Source organism: Pinus tabuliformis, chromosome 6, assembly GCF_031772625.1.
Source record: "Pinus tabuliformis cultivar Carrire ecotype Pingquan chromosome 6, CPIR1, whole genome shotgun sequence".
Classification (NCBI taxonomy): Eukaryota; Viridiplantae; Streptophyta; class Pinopsida; order Pinales; family Pinaceae; genus Pinus; species Pinus tabuliformis.
In genome coordinates, this window is record NC_142292.1 from 722,468,343 (window position 1) to 722,490,747 (window position 22,405).

The window sequence follows — 22,405 nt, forward strand, 5'->3', positions numbered from 1 at the left end:
AATTATTCTTTGGTACAATACCGCAGAGTATCAATAGCATAAACCCCAAAAACGATAAGACATTTTTATTTAATCAATTTAATTAAAATGGTAAAAAAAGCATAACTATTTTGGAGATAAATCTAAACCTTTGATTTGCGAAGACCTTATTCAAAATAGACAAACCTATGCACTTAACTGTGTAGGGGATTTGATATTGTAAAGACATATATATTGAATAAATATTGAAATATTTATCCACTCTTGTTAAATTGCTTGATTATCAAATTTGCCTACAATAGAGCAGGGATTTATTGAAATGAAGTCTTTGTTCTCTTAGTAAAAGAGTTATAATTGAGGGGATCTAAATCTTGGATCTTTCATTTTTCACGATTTGAGATTTTGATCACCAATTAAGCTGCCCCTCAAACATAACATAATATCTTTATTTTTTAATCAAAATATATTATTAACAAGTTATTTAGATGATTTTTTTTCCATTAGAAAAGATCATTTTCCAAACAAATCTAACTAGTGGACAAAACATACAAAAACACCAACTTATAATGGTTTAGAAATTTCACATAAGTATGCTGTGGAAGTAAGATTTTTGATCTATTCTCTTTAAGTGTAAGAATGCCTTCATTGTTACATTGAGTGAAAGAAAAACATATTTTAATCTACATGGTATGATGGAGTAAGTTAATGTGTTTACAACTTGAAAGTAATGAACTTCATATGTTGAGTGTTTATTTTAATTAAACTTGTTGATATTTATATATGATTATATTTATATTATTTATTTTTCATTTACATAATTTATTTATTATTTAAATAATTTCAAAAGCTACAGTTTTATATTTTTAATTATAGTTTTTTCAATTAAATAATAATATATAGATTTCATATTATTCACTCCCTCGTGTCCCCCATTAATTAACAATTAATATGAATACATCATATAAATCATTCGCTCCTTGGTGTACCCAATTAATTAACAATTAATATGACTACACTTCATCTGGTAAAAACATGTCAAACCTTAAATTAAAAAGGTTTAAAAATATAAATTAAAATGTGTTATTATCCTCACAATTAGGTTAAAAACAGTGCCTCTTCTCATATAAATCATTCACCCATTCTTGTACCTAATTAATGAGCAATTAAAATAACTACATCTTCCAAGAAACATCTAGTCATATAAATCATTCAGCCATTCTTGTACCTAATTAGTGAACAATTAAAATAACTACACCTTCCAAGAAACATAAAGTTGTAAAAGAGTTTCAAAGCTTAAATTAAAAACATTTAAAAATCTTGTTTTAAGAGTGGTACACCAAACAATACAATATATACCTAAAGTCCTCAGCCGTGTGTCTTTTTTATAAGGGGAATAGATATTCAATGGGACTATCACTGTACTCTTGAACCTTTTTCTTCAAAAAAAAAAAATATATATATATCGCGTCATATTGCATATGACAATTGGTATCACAAATAATCTAAGTGGTACAAAATTTGAATAGTCCTTATCTGGATGAACAGCAAGCTTTTAGCGCCCAACACCTACTCCAATACTAAGAAATCTCAAATTTATAGGCCTCAAAGTTTACTACTCAAAACCTGTCGCTTGTTTTGAGGCGAGATAAAGAATTGCGTGACAATAAAAATAAAAAAGATAATTTGAATATCTAGCGCAAAAGCTTTCTAACAAGGCCTCAGAGAAGATCAGCAACATTAGAAGGAAGCTCCTCAACAACGACATTGTAGAACCTCTGAACGTCTTGTAGCATTCTCTCATCATCTCTTGTAACAAAGTTAATTGCCACACCCTTCCTTCCAAACCTGCCACTACGACCAATTCGATGGAGATAGTTTTCTGGCTGGGTAGGAAGGTCATAGTTGATGACTAGTGAGACTTGTTGCACATCAATACCACGTGCCAGCAGATCAGTTGTAATCAGTACACGTGAGGATCCAGATCGAAATTCCCTCATAATGACATCCCTGGTGTTTTGATCCATGTCCCCATGAGTAGCGGAGACAGTGTGGTCACGAGCTGTCATCTTGTCCGTCAACCAATCAACCTTTCGCCTGGTGTTAACAAAAATAACGCTTTGTGTGATTGCCAGGGTCTCATACAGATCACACAGTGTATCAAGTTTCCAATCCTCTTTTTCAACATTGACATAGAACTGCTTGATACCCTCGAGTGTCAACTCGTCCCTCTTCACTAGAATCCTCACAGGCTTACTCATGAATTTCCTGGTGATCTCAAGTGCTTCAGGGGGCATTGTAGCAGAGAAAACACCCACCTGAATCGCTGAAGGGAGTAGCTGAAAAATATCATAGATCTGGTCTTTGAAACCCCTGGAAAGCATTTCATCGGCTTCATCCAGCACAAACATCTTGATGCAATCGGGGCGAAGAGAGTGCCTGCGTAACATGTCAAACACACGGCCCGGGGTTCCAACAACAACATGAACTCCACTCATGAGTATACGCTGATCATCGCGAACACTGGTTCCACCTACGCAGGCATGAACTTTAACCTGCAAGTAATCCCCGAGAGCGCGCATGACCTTTTCGATTTGTTGTGCAAGCTCTCGGGTGGGGGCGAGAACCAAAGCCTGGCATTCCAGCGAGCCATAGTCGAGTTGCTGCAGAATTCCGGAACAGAAAGTCGCTGTCTTGCCCGTTCCAGACTGGGCCTGCTGTATCACATCAAGACCCTTGCAGAACGGCACTATTCCCCTCTGCTGAATCGCAGATGGCTTCTCAAACCCATAGGCGTAGATGCCTCTAAGAAGATTCTCGTGTAAGCCCATTTCATCGAAGCTTTCGTGAACTTCATCGTAGCTTGCGAAGAGCTCGTCGCCTTCTGTTGAAAGTATTTCCTTCATCTTGGCGTCATACTGACGAGCGTCGAAGAGAGTTGCATCTGCTCCCGTTCCGGCCATGATTATTAGGGTTTAATCCAAGCTGAAGAAATGGTTCGCCAGGCCAATTCGCAGAGCAGAGCGGACAGCAGCAGCAACGGCACAAAGAGTATACTCTTGAACCTATTACACCCGGTCACAAACCTGTTAAATAGGTAGACCTAATTTCAAACAAGAACACGAACAGCTTCAAAACCCACCCTAATTATTTCAACAAATTTTAACAAAAATCCACGAAGAAAGTCGAACAGAAATCCCAGTGAGTTCTGGTTATATTCCAAAATACTTGATCTATCGAAAACCCTTTTCATATGAATCCACAACCTGCATAACGAAATTGACTAGAACTATATTTTTTATTTGTACAGATAAGAACCAAAGAGTAAAAAGTGTCGTTAGCTTGAGTGAGAGGTCGGCTACTTTTCGTTACAGAAACCCCTCGGTGGAATCGCTGCTTCATTTAACTAAGTCGGCCCATCTTCTTTAACCTGGGCAGACATCTCCTAAATCGTAATTTTGACCTTTTCCATTAAGCCACTGGAAATAACTTTGATCACTATATGGAAACTTTAAGCTTTTAATTATCGCCATTTCCAAACGACTCATGAGCCCCAAAACGCAGAAAGGAACCATATCGACCTTGTTTACCCAACCAAACGAAGCCCCCAATGGAGAAAGGAACCATATCCACCTTATTTAACGTGTGTTTACCCAGCAAAATAGAGAAAGGAACCTATCCACCTAATGGAACCGTGTAGGAAGTGTTTAGCCTTTTAGTAAATTCGTTTCCTACCTTCTAAATGGGACCATGGTTATTTATATCTTTGGTGGTTGATGTTATTGGAACAAATACAATCCTTACCATCTTCCATTCTATTCTTTCTATCCTAATATCCATGGCAATATTTATTGATGCATACTATTATACTTAAGATTCACTATTGGCTATGGATGCATGCTATCATTTGATGGTATCTTTGCCACTTTGTCTCATTTGAGCCTTTTGTCTTGATGTTTGTTTGAATATTTTATTTGTAATGCAAAGTAAGATGCTTTGAGTTTGGTTTTTATGGATCTTTTCGTAATTAAATCAAGATTATTTATCCAATTAGCTCTAATTCTAGGGTACCATGTAATGATTTTCCATCTCATTGTCCGTAGCAAAAGATTTCCTTATCTAATATAGTCTACTATGCATCAAAATTACAAGGGATCATGTCATCTTGCTTTGAATAAGACATTTTTCCATGAACTGCTGCACCCCTTCCACAACCCTACGAATAAACTAACAATTGAACTAGGAATATAAGAGTAGGTCATTCTTCTAAAATGCCACCATGGTGAGTGTGAATAACTAAAAATATGCAAATGCGGTCAAATTCCACTTTGGACTACTCATTTGATGGACATTTGATAAAAGAAAGTATTCTTTTTTTGGTCCTGCTTGCATAGAGGACACATAATCCAATGATGTTTGTGAAAACAATATGTATGTAAAAGCTTGGGAACATACAAAACTAAATACAAAGCGGAAAATTTCAGTCTCGAACTTCGAGGAGATGGAATAAGAGGATATTACGAGAACAAGAAAACCAATTTTCTTTGTCTTAGTTACAAATCTAAATCAATCGCACTCTCTCTCATCTCTCATGGCAAACTCTACAATTTCTTCACTCTTTTTTAAAATACTTCCATTATATCAACAAGTAACAAAGTTTTAAAAAACCCAATGAATTTCTATTAACTCCCTATTTTTTCTAGGTCTATTCATGTTTTGAACAACCAAATGACACTCACCCTAACTCCATAACAACATAGATTCCTTCTAGATTACATTTAGGAAAATATTACAAAATAAATAAAATTTAAGGAAACCATCTTCCTTTAGAAAAATAGGGTTGACATAAGGAGGTAAAACTAATTTAACTGGGACATACTCCTGCATCAACAACTCATGCTCCCCTGCCATGCAAAAAACACTTCACTGTAGAATGCCTCATTTCCATGCAAAAAGCACATCATTGTTTTTATTGGAAATGAGGCAAAACACTTCAACACAAAATGACAACAAAAGAGTTGTTCCTGAGATAAAGGCATAGATTTGTATAACATATAGGCCTTCCATGAAATGGAGGAATGAGGTATTTCCAGCGCAAAAAATAAAATCAAGCCAAATATAATCATCAAGGGGGCAAGCTATAAAATATGTTTCAAATCTCCAAAGCACCCATAGTAGAGAGAATGTGGTTTTTTTACTCCTAGATATCTTAATGTTTTGTCCATCAGTTGACCTCCTATGTAAGAAACCATGCAAAGAAGATTTCTTTTGGCTACAAAGCAAATTTATATAGGCATATCATGTTAAACAACCATATTTATTTCATGTAATCTTTCCACAAAAGTTTGTTTACATAGTCTTCCAATTCAAGTTTTAAGTAGAGGCATGCATACATTTTATAAATTCAATGGCTTGTCACCATTTTAAATAAAAAAATACCCATTCTATTGTTTGGCTACCGATCACATCGTTATCCATTTTGATACCATTTTTAAATAATTGTAGGGATAAGAACTAATCTTGATTAGCTAACGACATCCCTTCGTGTAGAACTGAGGGAGAATACCAAAGGAAATGGTCATTAAAAGGAAACCATACCACAATGAAGTGTCTTTCCATGAAATGAACAACTTAATAACCTACTATGCATTGCATTTTCTTTGGACCAGCAAAAAAATAACAATCATAACATAAGTAAGGGTTCCTATGAGGATGTACAAAGGAAGGCCCTACCAATTATTTTTCCCCTATGGATAACCTTGACTAATATTATTCTTGTGAACATGTTTCCTTGCTTCGCGACAATTCATGGCCCTTATCATCCATTTAGAACAACAAGACTTATAACAAATATTTGTTGTGATAATAGTCAAACAATCATACTTATAGAAGCATAACATAAATATGAATTGGCATTGACAACCAAATTTTAAAAACATAATATCATCATTCTATATGAATCTCATTGACTCATTACAAAAAGAGAATCAAAAATCTTAAAAATACTCTTAAAAAATTCATTACCTTTGGAATATATTCAAAATGTCAACCTACCTCCCTAATATTTTAATAAGTATTAAAATTAAGAAGTACCCTAATATTTTAATGAGTATTAAAAGTAAGGGGGACGAATTGGAGATAAAATTAGTGCACACTATTCTTAACACGAAAATTCAAATTTTGGCGTACTATGAGATGGAGGCTACAGACTATCATTATCCTTTTGAAGACAATACTTCTATCAACCATTACAAATAAATATATCAACACATATTAATAATAACTATCCAATTCTAAAGGAAAATATCTTTTTAGCCTGAATTAAATTTGGAATCAGTTTTACAATTGCGCACTTGAGAGGTCTAATATGGTGACAGATGCGTCTTTTCGATTGTTAGTCCATCAGATATTCTTAATTTTCAGGTCATATTGAATACCTCTACACCGATGCCTAGATCTTCAAAACCCACGAATGGTGTCTCATATTTCACATATAGATAATGGATGCTCATTTGAACTAAACTAAGATAATTTGTTAGTGTATCCCGTTAGAAATTTGTTGATGACAAATCTATTGTCATTGTTTTAGTTTTTTATTGAAGTTAGTGAACACACCTTCTCACATAAGCTGCTTGAAACCAATTTGAATATAAAGACAAGATTTTCCTTAATGTCTAGACACATTTTCTAGTTTGATTAAAATATATATACATATGTATGTTTCTATGTTGATATCATCCTTAACTCTACTCTACACCTTATGTTCTTATTAAGTGTTTCCTTTCTATCCTTCCCCAATTTTGCTTTGGGAAATGTTCTGATCATAAGTAGTAGTTCGTTTTTGATTCGTTCTCCAACACACGATTTTGGTTTCTGCTTTGTTTACCTTTCCCAATTTTGTTTTTTATTAATTGAGTTTTCATAATCAAATAACCTATTTTAATGAAACTTGATATATTGAATCAACTAATATTAAAGTAGGTTGAAATGTTTTCCTGTGATAGTAGCTACAACCACTTAAAATTTTTATTTAAATAACGTTTAAATACATATTATTTAGTAGGGTATTTACGCAGTTTATTAAATATAAGGATGAAATATTTTTATTGATGATTTTTACCAACTAGGGTATTCATATAAATTAAATGGCTAATAAATGTTGAGAAACATAAATCCATAATAACTATCAAAACATTTACTTCATTATCTATCTTAAGTTCCTAGAATTAAAAAATTCATAAACAAATTAAATGTAAACTTTATTATTATTATTAATTATAGAAAGAATGAATATATAAGTTAAACATATATACATTTAGGAAAACATGGAACACTATTTTTAAATGTGAAGAATTACTCTTCCCATGAAAATCCTTAATCTATAATACCATGGTGTATCAATACCATCCACCCAAAAAACTATAAGTCACTTCTAATGGCATTTCTTTATATGACATTTTTAATTAATCAATTTAATTAAAATGAAAAAAAAAAAAAAAACATAACTAATTCGGAGATAAATCTAAACCTTTGAATTGAGTACTATTATTAGTATTCTTGAATATTCCATGGAAGTTAAATTCCTATCATTTAACTAATAAGTATAGATAATTAAATTAAATTTCTCCCTATTCCAAAATAGACAAGTCTATAAACTCTATTATATGTAGTGACCTTGATAATATATATATATATATATATATAGAAATATTTATCCACCCACGTCATGAATTGTTTATAAAGTAACTTACTTAAGTAAAGAAGCTTTAATATTGTAAAGACAAATATATTGAAATCGGTATCTACTCTTGTTATGCATAATTTATAAATTGTCCTCCTAAGGAGTATGTTGAAAAGTCGTTTAATATTCATAAAATATTATTATTATGGTTATTATAAAATCAAATATAATTCTTTTGATTTATTTATATAATAGCATATATTCATAAAATATTATAAAATTATCTTTTTCAATTCAATTACTTTTTTTTGTTCATTTATTTATATGGCATATCTAGTGTAAAGTAATTATTGATCTAATTTAATTTCCTTATTATTTATTTTTTATAATAAATATAATATAAAATTAAATTAAATAGTGTTTTTTTCTATTTAAGTTCAATTTTAATGTGAATTATATTTTATAATAAATTTAATATAGAATAAAAATAAACTTTAATTATTTTATTAATTGAATTATATAAAAAAGTGGGTATTGTTTATAAGTAATACTTTTTGAAAATCTATAAAATTTGGTTAGAACTCAACGCTGATTAATTGAAATTAAATTGATTTGTTAAATGAACCACAATGGTGGGAATTTGAATCCTTGATTTCTGAGTTTTTATGGATCTCAGATTTTGATCACCAATTGAGCTCCCCTCAGAGATAATATCTTTATTTTTAAAATCAAAATATAGTGTTAATACATTATCTTGATGAATTTTCCCAAAAAAAAAAAAACAAACAAAACAATACAAAACAAAAAGACAAAACAAAAAAAACGAAAAAACAAAAAAAAAAAAAAACAAAAAAAACAAAAAAAAAAAAAAAAAAAAAAAAAAACCAAAACATTTTCCAAACAATTCTAACAAAAACACTAACTTATAATGGTTTAAAAATTTCTCATGAGTATGTTGTCGAGGTAAGATTTTTAATCTCCTCTTTAGTGTATCAATTTCTTCATTGTCCTCTTGAATAAAGCAAAACATCTTTTAATCCGTATGGTAAGATGGGATAAGTTAATGTATTTTCAAGTGGAGAGTAATGCACTTCAGAATTTTGAGTGTTTATTTTAATTAAACTTGCTAATATTTATATATGTTTTTATTTATACTATTTATTTTTCATTTAAATAATTTTTATTTGTTTAATTATTATTTAAATAATTCTAAAAATAGTATTTTTATATTTTTAATTATTGTTTTTTTTATTAGATAATAATATATAGGTTTTAAACTAAAAATTTGCATCTCTTTTCGGTTGTTCTTTTCACATATTGTTAAGTATTATTAATGTTAAATAAAAAAAATATTTATTAGTTTTAGGGAGCAACTCAATTGGTGATTAATGTAATATCAAAGAGAGGAGATTTACTGCTAACTATCTGTCACACTAGATTCCTCTTGGATAAATAAATATACAAATAATAATAGATATTTATTAAGTGAATTCTTTTCCTCCTACATTATTTAGAATACCTATCTGTCACACTAGATTCCTCTTGTATAAATAAATATACAAATAAAATAGATATTTATTAAGTGAATTCTTTTCCTCCTACGTTATTTAGAATACCGATTGTAATTATCCACGTCAAAAACTATGCCTCTTCTCATATAAATCAGTCACTCATTAGTTTACCTAATTAATTAACAATTAATATTACATCTTCCAAGAAACATCTTCTAAAAACATTTCAAAGCTTAAATAAAAACACATTTAAAAATATCAATTAAAATTTGTAATTATCCTCACAATTAGCAAAATGCATCTTTTCAAATAAAACATTCACCAATTCGTGTACCGAATTAATGAACAATTAAAATGACTACATCTTCCAAGAAAACATGAGGGTCAAAAAAATTCAGACCTTAAATCTAAGATATTTTAAATATCAGGGCACATAAACCCAACCAAAAAAAATATGGGCACGTAGACCTGTAGAAACCTAGAAGGGAGTAGATAAAATGGCACGACATAGCCAAAATATGAACATCAAACTCCTACATAAATCAAAGGGCCAAAAAACCCCCAAAGGCAGCACTAGCTGGCTGACAACCCACGCAACCATGGCTAAAATGCGGACCAAATGCAAAAAACCCTAGGCACAGGCTACCTTGGTAGCCCGAAGAACCCCGAGAGAGCAGCAGAAAGATATAGGGCCAAAGAGCCCCTAAAAACACCATGGCAATTGCCACGCAAACCAAAGTAAAACCTGCAAGAAATGAATGACAACAAAAGGAGCAGACGACTTTTGCAAAGGATGCCTCCACAACGAGCACCAAAGGGGTAGGAATATTAACGAGACAAAGAGCCATGAGCACTAAAAACTTGGGCACAAGCTGCTTAAAATCTCCAAAGATACTATGACACCCACGACGAAACTCCAAGCGGTTGACAACAACCATGGCAGTGATGAACATATGCAAATGTAGGAAAAGAGAGGCATGAAACAGAGCAAAAAATGGCAAGGGAGCCACCTCGACCCAACTCCCTCAACTCCCAAAAGCCACTATAACAATTGTAAAGAAAGAGAGGCATGAACGAGAGTGGCAAAGGAACCACCACAACCTTGCTCCCTCAACTCCCTTCTAAAAAATAATTAGCGCAACATGATGAACATTGCAGGAGGAGACACCAACCGATGAAGGAGAACAAACATAGGCTATAGTTTGACCTGCTGAAAGGCAACAGGGCACCTACAACACCCCAAAAAACTGGAGCCACAAGGGCCAAATCGAGAAACAACATACGCGATATACATGGAAGCGACAATAACAAAAGGTGTCTGCTATGATTTCTTTTAATTATGTCGATACACGTGTTTATTTTGGAATATGGCTTCCAAAGTTTAATTTAATTATTATTAATGACTAGGTGGATGGTACGAATTTAACCTCCACGAAATATTCTTGAATATTCTTAGTAGTATAAACAAATCAAAGGTTGGGATTTATCTCAAAAATACTTATGCCCTTTTTTCCTTTTTAATTAAATTAATTAATTAAAAAATGTCATATGAACAAGTGTTATATGAAGTGAATTATGGTTTTCTCAGCATGTGGTATTTATAAGCTATGGTAATGTGACAAGGCCTATTTACAAATTAAGAATTTGTAACAACCCTTGTGAAAATTCCATGTAAAAATATATAAATACCACGGATGATGGGACACTATTTCAAGCTGAATGGTGGGCAAGACATCCTAGGGGGTGTTCATTTGGTTGTTTATGTCTAAGGAAATTGGCAAAGGCAATGGCTAAGGCATTAAAGAGGCAACAAGGTATTTTGGCACATTTATTTATGAAAATAATGGAAATTAGGAGAAAAGGAAGGTGAAAGGTCACATTTTTCATGTGAGGAGGAAAATGAAAGAAAATAATGGAAAATGAAGAAAATAGAGGCCTCATTAATAAAAATGCTTATGAGGATCAGTGGGCAAGGTTTGATCAGTTTAGTTTTGGAGCTCTCTCATTATTCTCTCTCTCTTTCATACTCTTGGAGACTTAGAGTTTTCTTGGAACACTCTTGGAGGGTGTGGCATACTTGGATTCTTGAAGTAAGAAGGCAAAGGAAGAACATGAAAGCGCAAGAAGGCATCAACATCAATAACTACATCAGATTTGCTTGCAGGTATCGAGTTGCATGTATGATTTATTCACTAGTTTTGACATGCATGGCACATGCATGTGGTTTCTTGGTTGTGATCTATCATTGGCATGGAGGATTGCCTGGATTGATAGTGGATTGCCTAGCCTTGCCATTTCCTGAATAGCCATGGTGATTGTGAGTTTACTTTCATTGCTTTGTTTTGGTTGGTTCTCATTTTTCCATAGCTTAGGTTGAGTTACTAGTCCTGGAAGCCTTGGTTGAACAAATGCTCTAGAAGCCCTATAACAGCTTAGGTTGAGTTACTAGTCCTGGAAGCCCTGGTTGGACAAATGCTCTGGAAGCCCTTGGCGGGTTGAGTTACTAGTCCTGGAAGCCTTGGTTGGACAAACGCTCTGGAAGCCCTATATAAGTTGTGGGTTGAGTTACTAGTTCTGGAAGCCTTGGTTAGACAAACGCTCTGGAAGCCCTGGAAGACTTGGATGGAGACCAATCTGATGATGGTTTTTGGTGATGTCCGACCATGAGGTGGAATCACTGTTTGATGGGTTGAGGTGGGTGGCCTATAGAAGCCCTGGATGAGTTTTGATTGATGTGTTCTATGAGATCCCACATTCATGCTTGGAATATGGCACGGGGGTGATTGGCTGAAAAGAGACTTGGCTCAGCCAATCTATGGTCGGGTGGAACGTGGTAGTCCCATTACCGGTTGGTTCATTGCATTTATTAATGAAAAATTCATTCCCTTGATTTTCATGTGCAAATGTACTGATATATATATATATATAGATATAGATGGTTTTTGATGGTTGATATGTTTATTGTATTTATGTTTCTATTATGTTGTTTATATGCACAGTTACCCCAGAGGTTGTTACAGATTGGTATCAGAGCATGGTTCAAACATTTGGACTGGATGGGCTCTATCATAGGTGAAATGAATAACAAAGGTTAAATTTTAGACCTTTCTATCATATCTGTTATAACTTTTCTTCTGTGGCATATTAAAAGTCGAAAATTTGTCCATATTGAAGGCAAATTCCACTGATAATGTGGTAAAAATTTCAGATATTGGTTCACAATACTTTAGGAATTATGATCTAAGGAAGATGACCTTCCTGAATGCACCTTTAAACAGGTCACGTTGGAATTTCTGCAATAACTTTTCTTTTGTAGGCTTTCAAAAGCTGAAAAATCGTCCACATTGAGGGGAAATACCAATGATTATGTGGTAGAAATTTCAGATATTGGGTCGCAATATTTTATGAGATATGAGCAGAGGGAGTCGAGCCTTCTGAATGCTCCTAAAATCAGGTCTCAAACAGGTCACGCTGACATTTTTGTTATAACTTTTATTTTGGGCACTCTCAGGAGCTGAATTTTTTTCCACAATGAGAGGAAATCTCGCTTATATTGTGATAAAAAATTCAGACATTTATTCGCTATATTTTAGGAGATATGACCAGTGTAAATCGAGCTTTCTGGATACTCCTATAATTGTGCACCAAATAGGATTGTGTTGGTATTTTGTTATAACTTTTCATCTATGAAATCTCAAAAGCTGAAACTTGAACCATAGTGAGGGATAATTCCACGGATCATGTGGTTCAGTTTCCATAACTTGTACTGCTACATTTTAGGATATATGCATTTAATCATTCGCTATATTAGTTCGCATGCAAAGTGTTTGATGAAATGCTTAAATGGTTCAATGATAAATTGCATACAAACTATTTGATAAAATGCCACAATGAGTATGTTGTTTGTGGTTGGGGATAGTATTGATGTAGAATAGTATTCTTGTAGTTGATATATGCTTACTTGTATGCAAATAGTTTGCTATATTAGTTTGCATGTAAAGTGTTTGAAGAAATGCTTACATGCAAAATAGTATAATAGTTGTTTGAAGAAAAATGTAAAAGTATGGTAATTGTTTGAATAAAATGTTATTTTTTCTTGGATGGGATAGTATTGTAGTGTGGTAATATGGATGTAGCTGATCTATGCCTATTTGCATGCAAATAATTTGAAGAGTTGCATGTAGGGAATTTGAAAGGTTGCATGCAAGGAATTTGAAAAGTTGCATGCAAGGAAATGGAAAAGTGGCATGTTTTTATTTATTATGTTACAAGTGGAATAAGTGCAATGTTTTTTACTTAGTCACATACAAATCTATGAGAAATAAAAATCAATTTCTTTTCAAGTGTGGTTAAATTTAGTAGAGCTTTGGAGATTCCATTTCCATAATTGGACATTGGAGATCAGGCCATTATAGTAGCTTCCTCATTTTACCTTAGTGTGGACCATAGATAGTAAGGGGGTATGCTTATAGGTTGTTAGTATTGGTGAAAGCTGATTTCAAATTAATAGACACGATGTCTTGATTTTTGGAACACGTGACTAACTATGTATGAATTATATGTCGCTTAAATGTTGATTCTATGATACCTACTTACATCCTTGTATGTTAGGTTACATTTTTTAATATTTTGATTACATGTATCAGTCTTGTTGGTTGATTGAAAGAATTGATCGCTTATGTTCGACTACATGCGTTTATGCGTAGGTGTAGTTGATTTGGCATTACTTATGCATAATGTTGGTTGCATGTGGCAATGCGTACAATGGAGTAATGGTTGTTTTCATGCATGAGGTCATGGTTTGTGTACTTGATATGGTCATGCATTGATGACTCGACTCTAGCTAGAATGATGCGTATATTGTTTGGCACTCATTTTTTATGTGTGTATATGCAGTTGTTATGCATGTATGGTCTTGGTTATGATTATGCATGTATAGTAGGTAAAACATGCCTTGTGAAGTCATTGTATGCAATTTAGGTCATCATGGTGCTATTGGATGTTATGATGCTAATGTGTTTGTTGAGATAGAGTTGGAGATGCAAATCATTTTAGTGAGGTTGCAACATTGGACTTTGGGGTAAGAGCAGATCGTCATACAGGTATTGTATGTTCGATGTGCAGGTATGTAAGTTAAGGATTTTATATGCATTAGGTTTATGTACATGTCTTTTGATGTTATGGTTACATTCATGATAGATGCTAGTTGATTAGTGTAGTTATATGCACATGTGTCAGATAGTCAAGAATGATAGTAACATGTAGTTGTTTCATTGCAATTGTTGTTTCATATTAGATAACCTAATGATTATGTTGTATCTTGTTGATGAATATGATATATAGCTTATTGTTGTTATATGCTATTAACTTGATGATTAGGGTCATTTCATTGAGATATTGATGTTATAATTTGGATTGGTCATATGTGTGATGGTTATGTTCATTGCCTTGAAGATGTTAATGTTATATGTATTGTGTTAACCTGGTTTGACCTATGCAGATGGTTATGGTTGCGATACTCAGATATGAGCTGACATATTTTTGATATGGTGTCGTACTAATCTAGACTGATCATACATATGTGATTATTATGCATGAATGACAAATGCTTATAAGCTTGTAATATGAACATGTTAGTTAGTTATTGTTATGGATATTATTATTTATGTTGACATGTTGTAAAGTTATATCTCGCTAACTAGATTGATTATGCAGACAAGATATCCTCCCCTAAGGTACACTAAGGTATGAGTTTGCTTATGTGTTATACTTGGTGTTTCATAGTTGATTATGTCGTCTATTTGGTATTTGAGTGTTTGGTGCATATTATGTCGTCTAATTAATTTATTTGCGAGTTGGTTGAATGTTTGATGAATTTCATAATATGAGTATGTGTTCCAATGATCTTGTTTTAAGATGATTGTACTAAAATATATGTGTTGAGACAGTTTATATGTACTTGAGTATAGTAGATGATAGTTCTAGTATTATGACTGATGACTATGAGTTGACTATGGATTATGACATGATTGTTAGTCTTGGTAACGATTGATTTCAAATTAACAGATATGATTATCTTTATATTTGGAACATGTGTGAGCAGTTGCAGGGTAACATGCTTGATATTAACAAGACAAGGTAATAGTTGATGTGTCTATATAACCAAGAGTCGGGTGGTGTGACAGCACATAGTAAGCCTCGATTCCAACAAGGTAAAAAGGTAAAAGAGAGGAATTGGGCAAGAATTCCTTTGGCTATGTTTGGAAACCCTAATTTCGAACGAATGAGTGCTTTGCACATAGGAAGTCTTCTTAACGTTGATTTTGTTTGACATTATGTGGATATGTGCTATATTCATGAACATGTACTTGACAGGTATATTAGCTATTCTTTAGCTACAGGTGGATCTGTTAAAGGATTGGAGTCCCTTAAGAGATGGTGTGGATGTGTTCAGTTTCAAGCAGCGTGCTTGGCACAATTAGATGAGGTAACTGGTGTATTATTATGCTTAATCATACATTGACACTTATATGTTTATAGAAGTATGATGCAGGGAGTTACATGGAAAGAGAGACTGCCATGAAATCTTGAAGATGGCTCAAGTTGAGATTTCCTTGGGAACCATGGGGATTGAGTCATGGTGGCAGTCTTGTGCTTTTGGTATTTTGAGCTTCATTTGTGGTTTTGTTTATGTCTAGTGCAAGGCCTTGCCACTTTGTTGCGGTGTCATATCGTTATGGGCTTTCGTGGTCTTCTTCTTGGTTTTTTCTTGTCTTCTGTTTTATGTTTTGAGTCTTGGGAATTGGTTGGGAAAGAGGAAAGTTGATGTAAATCAGGAGAGATGTGTGGTACCCAACCAATGATATAAGACCCAGATGAATCTTTGTGCATGAGTAAGCACAGCAGAAGGTAAGACTATGACAGTTGGTTGGACTGGTTGGGTCCATTGTGGTAAATGGACAATAGTAGTGCAGACACAAGAAATGTAACCAGAAAAGGTAAAGTAAATGGATCAGAGGTGTCATATGCTTTCGCTATGTTGGGAACTGTTGCTTTCAATGCCTGTGCATAAACAAGGAATTTATATTAACCTAGACCTTATGTTATCTGGTAATTATTTTTTGATCGTGATTATGTTGAAGTTTATATATGTATACATGTATGAATGTATGTCGTTGTCTGACAGGATCATGATTGTTTTATGCTAACGTTTATATATGTATGTATGTATCCATGTATCTATGTTACTGTCTAACAGGGTTGTCAGGGATCATTCTTGTGGAGGAATGATTGCTTATGCAGGAGAACGACATGAAGAGGTTCCTGGTCTTACGAGGAATCAATTGGGAAGAGTAGTCATGACAAATATACGAGGTCAGTATCATGTGGATATGAATTGATATTGTATACTTGTATTATGCCTATGTTTATGTTATGACAGGTAATGTTGAAGGATACATCAGCCAAGTGAAAGCAGTGTGGTTTGCGACATGCTAGGGACAAGCATGGGTATGACACCGGAAGCAAGGTTTCTTGGTAAGGACAGTATGGTTTTGGATGTGTGGTACTACTGTTGTGCATATACTGTATATGTTGTACATGTTTCATATATGATGTGTGCACATGCGGTGTTGTGTATATATAGTGTGTGTACATGTTGTTTATGCAGTGTTATGTACAGGATGGTACAGATAGTGTTGTATGAATGTTACATATTCAATACTGGGTTTAAATGGTGCTATGTACATGTTGGATATGCGGTATTGTGTATATATTGTATTGTGTGCATGATGGATATGCAGTGTTGTGTGCATATGGTGTTATGCGCATGTTGGATATGCAGTGTTGTGTACAAATGATGCTATATATGTGTTGGATGTGCAATGTTATGTACAAGTGGTGTTGCGTGCATGTGGTACATTGGTACTATGTACATATGGTGTGGTGTGCATGATTGTACAAGTGGTGTCGTGTGCGTGTGGTGATGTGTACATATTGTACAAGTGGCATTGTGTGCATGTGGTGCTAGGTACATGTCGTGCATGTTAGGAAACCAGCTCACAAAAAGATAGAAAAGATAGATCAACGCCTTAGAATTCAGCCTCTTCGAGGGGGCAACCTCATTTACATTACACAAATGAACAATTCTTGGATGATACAAATGACTAAACCTCTCTTCTATATATAGGAGTCTAAGGGGTCACCATGTAATCAAGCCGACCTAACAGTAATAACATAAGGGCACAAAAATAACAATAGTGGGTTTCTATGGGGCATACTAATAACAATTTGGGGGCAATAGGGGCACAATAATAACAATAAGGGATACAATGGCAATAGTAATGGGGGAATCACTAGTATTATAGGGGTCTAACAGTGCATGTGGTGTTGTGTACATGTGGTGTCGCGTACATGTCGTGCATGTGGTACTGTGTACATGCGGTATTGTGTATGCATTGTATAGTGGTGTAGTGTACATGTGGTGTTGTGTACACGTTATGCAGGTGGTGCCATGCACATGTGATGTTGTGCACACCTTGTGTAGGTGGTGCAGTGTACCGTTGGTACTGTGCACATGTTGTACATATGGTATTGGTGTACGTGTGGTATTGTGTGCATGTCATCCATGTTGTGTTATGGGCATGTGGTATTATGTATGTGCATCATGGAGTCGTGGCATTGCATCATGTGTATTCGTTGTGTTGCAATTTGTGTAGGTACATGTATTGGGTGGTATTGCACATCGGGTATAGATGGATGCACTGTGTTGTACACTAGTTGTAGGTGTATGTGTTGTACGTAAGGTGTAGGTGCATGTATTTCATGGTGTTGTGTGTTAGGTGTGGTTGTATGTGTGTGATGCACACTATGCGTATGTGCAACTGGTAGAGGAGAAGGCATTAGGTGTTTGCTGGGTGTGGCAACCGATCCAGTGTCTATACAAAAGAACAAAGGCATAAGTAAGGATCGATGAAGGATAGGTATCGGTATTTTAATTCAATTTTATTATGCATGAGATTTATGACTATGGTATATGATGATTATATGTGATCTATGATTTTGGTTTATGATCGTTACATGTGATTTATGATTTTGATCTATGATGGTTGTGTTTGAGCTAACCTGATGTGATATCTTTATATATGTTGATTTGGTCAAATATGCTAGTTTGACTAGTTGTGACAGGAAGCGAATAGGATTGAAAATGTACCTTATTGACGAGCTACCAATCAGATATGATGTGAATTTATTTTCAAATTATTTCAAATCTAATGGAAGTTATGTGTTTGGTACAGGAATTCATGAAATGCCCAATTGGGTAGCTGAAATCAACTACAAGAATTAGCAACTTGATATGGTGGTTTGGTGGTTGCTTATGGTGGTTTGGTAGTTGCTTTATGATGGTTTAGTATTTGATTTATGTTGGTTTAGTATATGCTTTATGGTGATTGATATATGCTTTATGATGGTTGATATATGCTTTATGATGATTTGATATATGATCATGCTATATGATGTTTTGACATATGCCTTATGATGTTTTGATAGATGCTATATGATGATTAGGGTATGATTGTGTTGTGGTCACCAACAACCCCCCTCTTTGTTTGGTATTAGCAATAACACCAAGCAAATGGGGACCCTTTACAAAAAATCCAAAAAACATTTTATCAAAATTTTTTTGTTTATACTCCCTAAAGCTGTATCGCATCGCAAGAAAAGAGTGAGGCGTATTCCTAAGCGCATAATAAGCTGCGAAGAAGCGATGCAAAATTCATCGCATTATTGAGAAGCGCTCTTAATTGAAAAATTAAGGAATCGTTGACGGCCAATATGCGATGTCGCATATCGCAACATCGCATAAGCAGCACACCAGTGATTGGATGATTAAGCGCGTTTCGCGATTCGCGATATGCGATCTTGCGATCTGCGATCTTGCCATCTGCGATGAATGCGACCATCAATTCCTGCAATGACACATCTTGACATCGCAAACCTCGATACTGCGATGCGAGTCGCAAAGATCACTCATCGCAAAATTTCCTCGACATAGTGTTCAAGGAAAGCTGTCTGTAAACCAAAATTGGGCGCGCGCCTTAAGAGAAATTAATGATTGTACGCCAAAGTATCCAAGAAGGATTGTGTTGTGTTTTTCGAAGAGTCAAGTCATTATGAGTGTCATGATTATGCATTCATTAGAGCTCAAAGCTTTCATGTCAATCTTTTCGTCATTACTCTTTTCCTTTGCGTAAACTGTAAGGCAGCAGCTAATATAAATCAATATGAAGGAAACATCTAAGGAAAATGGGAAAGCGTCAATACTCGGAGAACAGAGAAGAGATGCCTTCGCAAACGGATGCCACATGCAGCAGGCTACGGATTCCAGAGTATCACTCAACAGATACTGATGGAAATAGACTATCCAAGACTCAGAGTCAAAGGCGCACAAAAGCAGCATGTTTACAAAAGATCCTGAAGCTCAGACTGGGTAAAGCAAAAAGAAAGATGCTAAAGAGGGAAGACGCTCCAGAAAAGCCTGGAACAAAGAACGGAAGCAGTTTTCAATACAGAAAATTGTTCAGAGAGCAAAGTCCCTAACTCATTCAGTCATTCGCACGGCCGAAAACCGAAATAGCAACAGCACAATCAGTTTGAAAGAAATTTGGGTTATACCAAGTATACACACAGCGAATACACCAAGCCAGAGGAAGATTTTCGAAAATATCTTCTAGTTTGTCAGAAAACGGTGCCAGCTCTTGTTATTTCTATTTTCATCGCTCGAACGAAAGGAGAAGATAACCAGCCGACTCTTCCTAGGCGAACGTTGCATTGCTTACAGCACTAAGGAGCAAATACAGAAACGGTTAGAAATTAGATTCAATTTTTAGAAATAAATTTGCTTTAGTAGAAGGGCGGTCATTTGAAGCCGTGTCCTAAATTTATGTAATTAAGGTTAATTAGTTAGTAGTATTTAAACCCTTCTCAGGCATTTGGAGAAGGGTTCGGAAATTTGTCAAAAAACTTGTCCTCAGAACATGCACTTTTGCACCCTCGGAGGGGGTTTTTGATGAATGGATGGATCGAGATTTATCAATGTTTGCATTTTAATGTCTGCTACTGATGTTGCACTTTTGTACTCTTAGTAGATGTTATAACAAGTAGAGATAAATTGTTATTGCTTGAAGCTTATGAGTGAAATCAGTCATAAATGGTACTTTTATCTCTTGATCAATTTCTGCTTATATTCTTAAAGTGATATGCAGTTTTCAGTTGTTTATATGTTAATGCATGAATGTGTGGGTTACCATTTGGCACTTCTGTACGGTGGAGTCATTTATTTGTGTTTGACATATGAATAACTTATTATGCGATATGCTGTTCACAACTGTTTTTCTTAACTTTTTATGCAGAATGGTTTATCTTAATTGATTTCTATTCTTATGATAGCTGAATGATCTTTATTACCAGTTATTGTTCGAAATCTCTTTAGATCGCATAATAGAAGAAATACACCCCGGGTTAGCGTAGATTAGATGTGCTGTTTCTTATTAGATTACAATAGCATAGAGTTAGTTTAGAAGTTTGAATTAAATTAGCTTGAAATACTCCTAGATCAGCATCATCCAACTCTACACACACACACCCCTTAGATTGGGAAACTGGTCCCATTATCCCCAGTCGGACCCGCTATACCAAACGGATAAGGAGCTGCCAACCAAGGTCCGGACCGGGTGGGTATCCCCCTTGTTGTCGACCCGATTTTCGGGGCCTCAACATATTTGGCGCTAGAATGAGGGCCCGAACTATGAATGGCACCTAAATCAAAATCTAAATACCATTCTGAGAGTAAATCGCCCTCATCAACTCCCCCGACTTCCCCAGTACGTTTAAATCCAGAGTCAGAAGTCGCTCGAGTATCAACCGCTACTACATACTCTAATATTTCAGACCAATTTATCATTGAACCCCCTGAAATTCAAACTCTGATTCGTAAACTCCAGGGATTCTCTATTTTTACTCAGAGGTCTGATAAATCTCAAAGCAGCGTGACTTTGCAGTACAATCCTGCTCATCCCCTGACCAGACTAAAGAGAGAAAAATTTGGCATCCAACCAACTGAATTCTCTCTCCCCACCAGGAAAAGAGCAAGGAAAACACCACCAGAGTCTGACAGTGAGACTCTTTCATCCACGTCGTCCATTTCAACTCCCTCACCGCGAAGTCAACCACCCACATCTTCATTCCAAATCACTCATCCATCTTCCACAACCCCTCCTCTTCAATCATCAAAGATCATAATATCTTCATCTTCCCAGCATCAGGGATCATCCTCTGCACTTTCATTCACTAGCAGCTCAACGATGGCTCAGTCTCCATGGAACAATCCTGGGGCGGTTTTAATGCCTCCACCCCTGAGCCCAATACCGGCCCATCCTGAGAAATGGCTACCCAAATTCAATCCAGAAGCAGGAATGCTAGCTGAAGAGCATATTAATAATTTCATGCTTTCTGTAAATCTCAACGGAGTTACCAACGAGGATGCTGTCGTCCGGCTTTTTCCCTACACAATGCAAGGAACAGCCGAGTCATGGTACTTTTCATTACCTTCCGGGTCTATCACAAGTTGGGACATTTTTCAAAGTCAATTCCTTACCAGGTTTGGTGATGATAGATCAACGGCGACATTGATCAATGACCTATCCAATCTTAAAGCCGAGGCTAGAGAACCCATCAAAGATTTTAATTTGCGGTTCAATAAAATCCTCAACAAAATTCCCGCTGCTTCCCAGCCCAACGAAGAAGTGAGATGTGAATGGTATATTACAGCCTTACCATCAAACTTGGCAATCTTCGTCGATAGGGCAAATAAAACAACCTTAGTTGAAAACTTGACAGAGGCGATAGCAGTGGAGAAACGCGTAGTAGCCCTGGAAAAAAGATCTGCGATAGAGGAACGCAAATCGAAGAAAGTCTCCTACAAGGAAGACCCCAAGAAGAAACAAATGAAAGATCCTTTCGATTTGGAAGGATTACAAAAAGTGTTAAAAACCATGTCCAATGAGATGATTGACATAAAAAAACAAGTAGCAGAAACTTCTTCAAAAAATCCCTACAGAGCTTTTAAAAGAAATCCTTCAATGGATATGAAACCACCCAACGCTATCTCAAACGTCGAATCCGAAGAAGAGGAAGAAGAAGAGAATACCACTGAAGGGCAGATCGATGACGAAGAAGT

The 22,405-nt window shown here is 35.0% G+C and overlaps 1 pseudogene; it reads right to left on the reverse strand.

Annotated features, from left to right (window-relative positions):
- Positions 1–1,683: 1,683 nt before the first annotated feature.
- LOC149260737 (eukaryotic initiation factor 4A-1 pseudogene) lies at positions 1,684–2,956 on the reverse strand (annotated as a pseudogene).
- Positions 2,957–22,405: the final 19,449 nt, after the last annotated feature.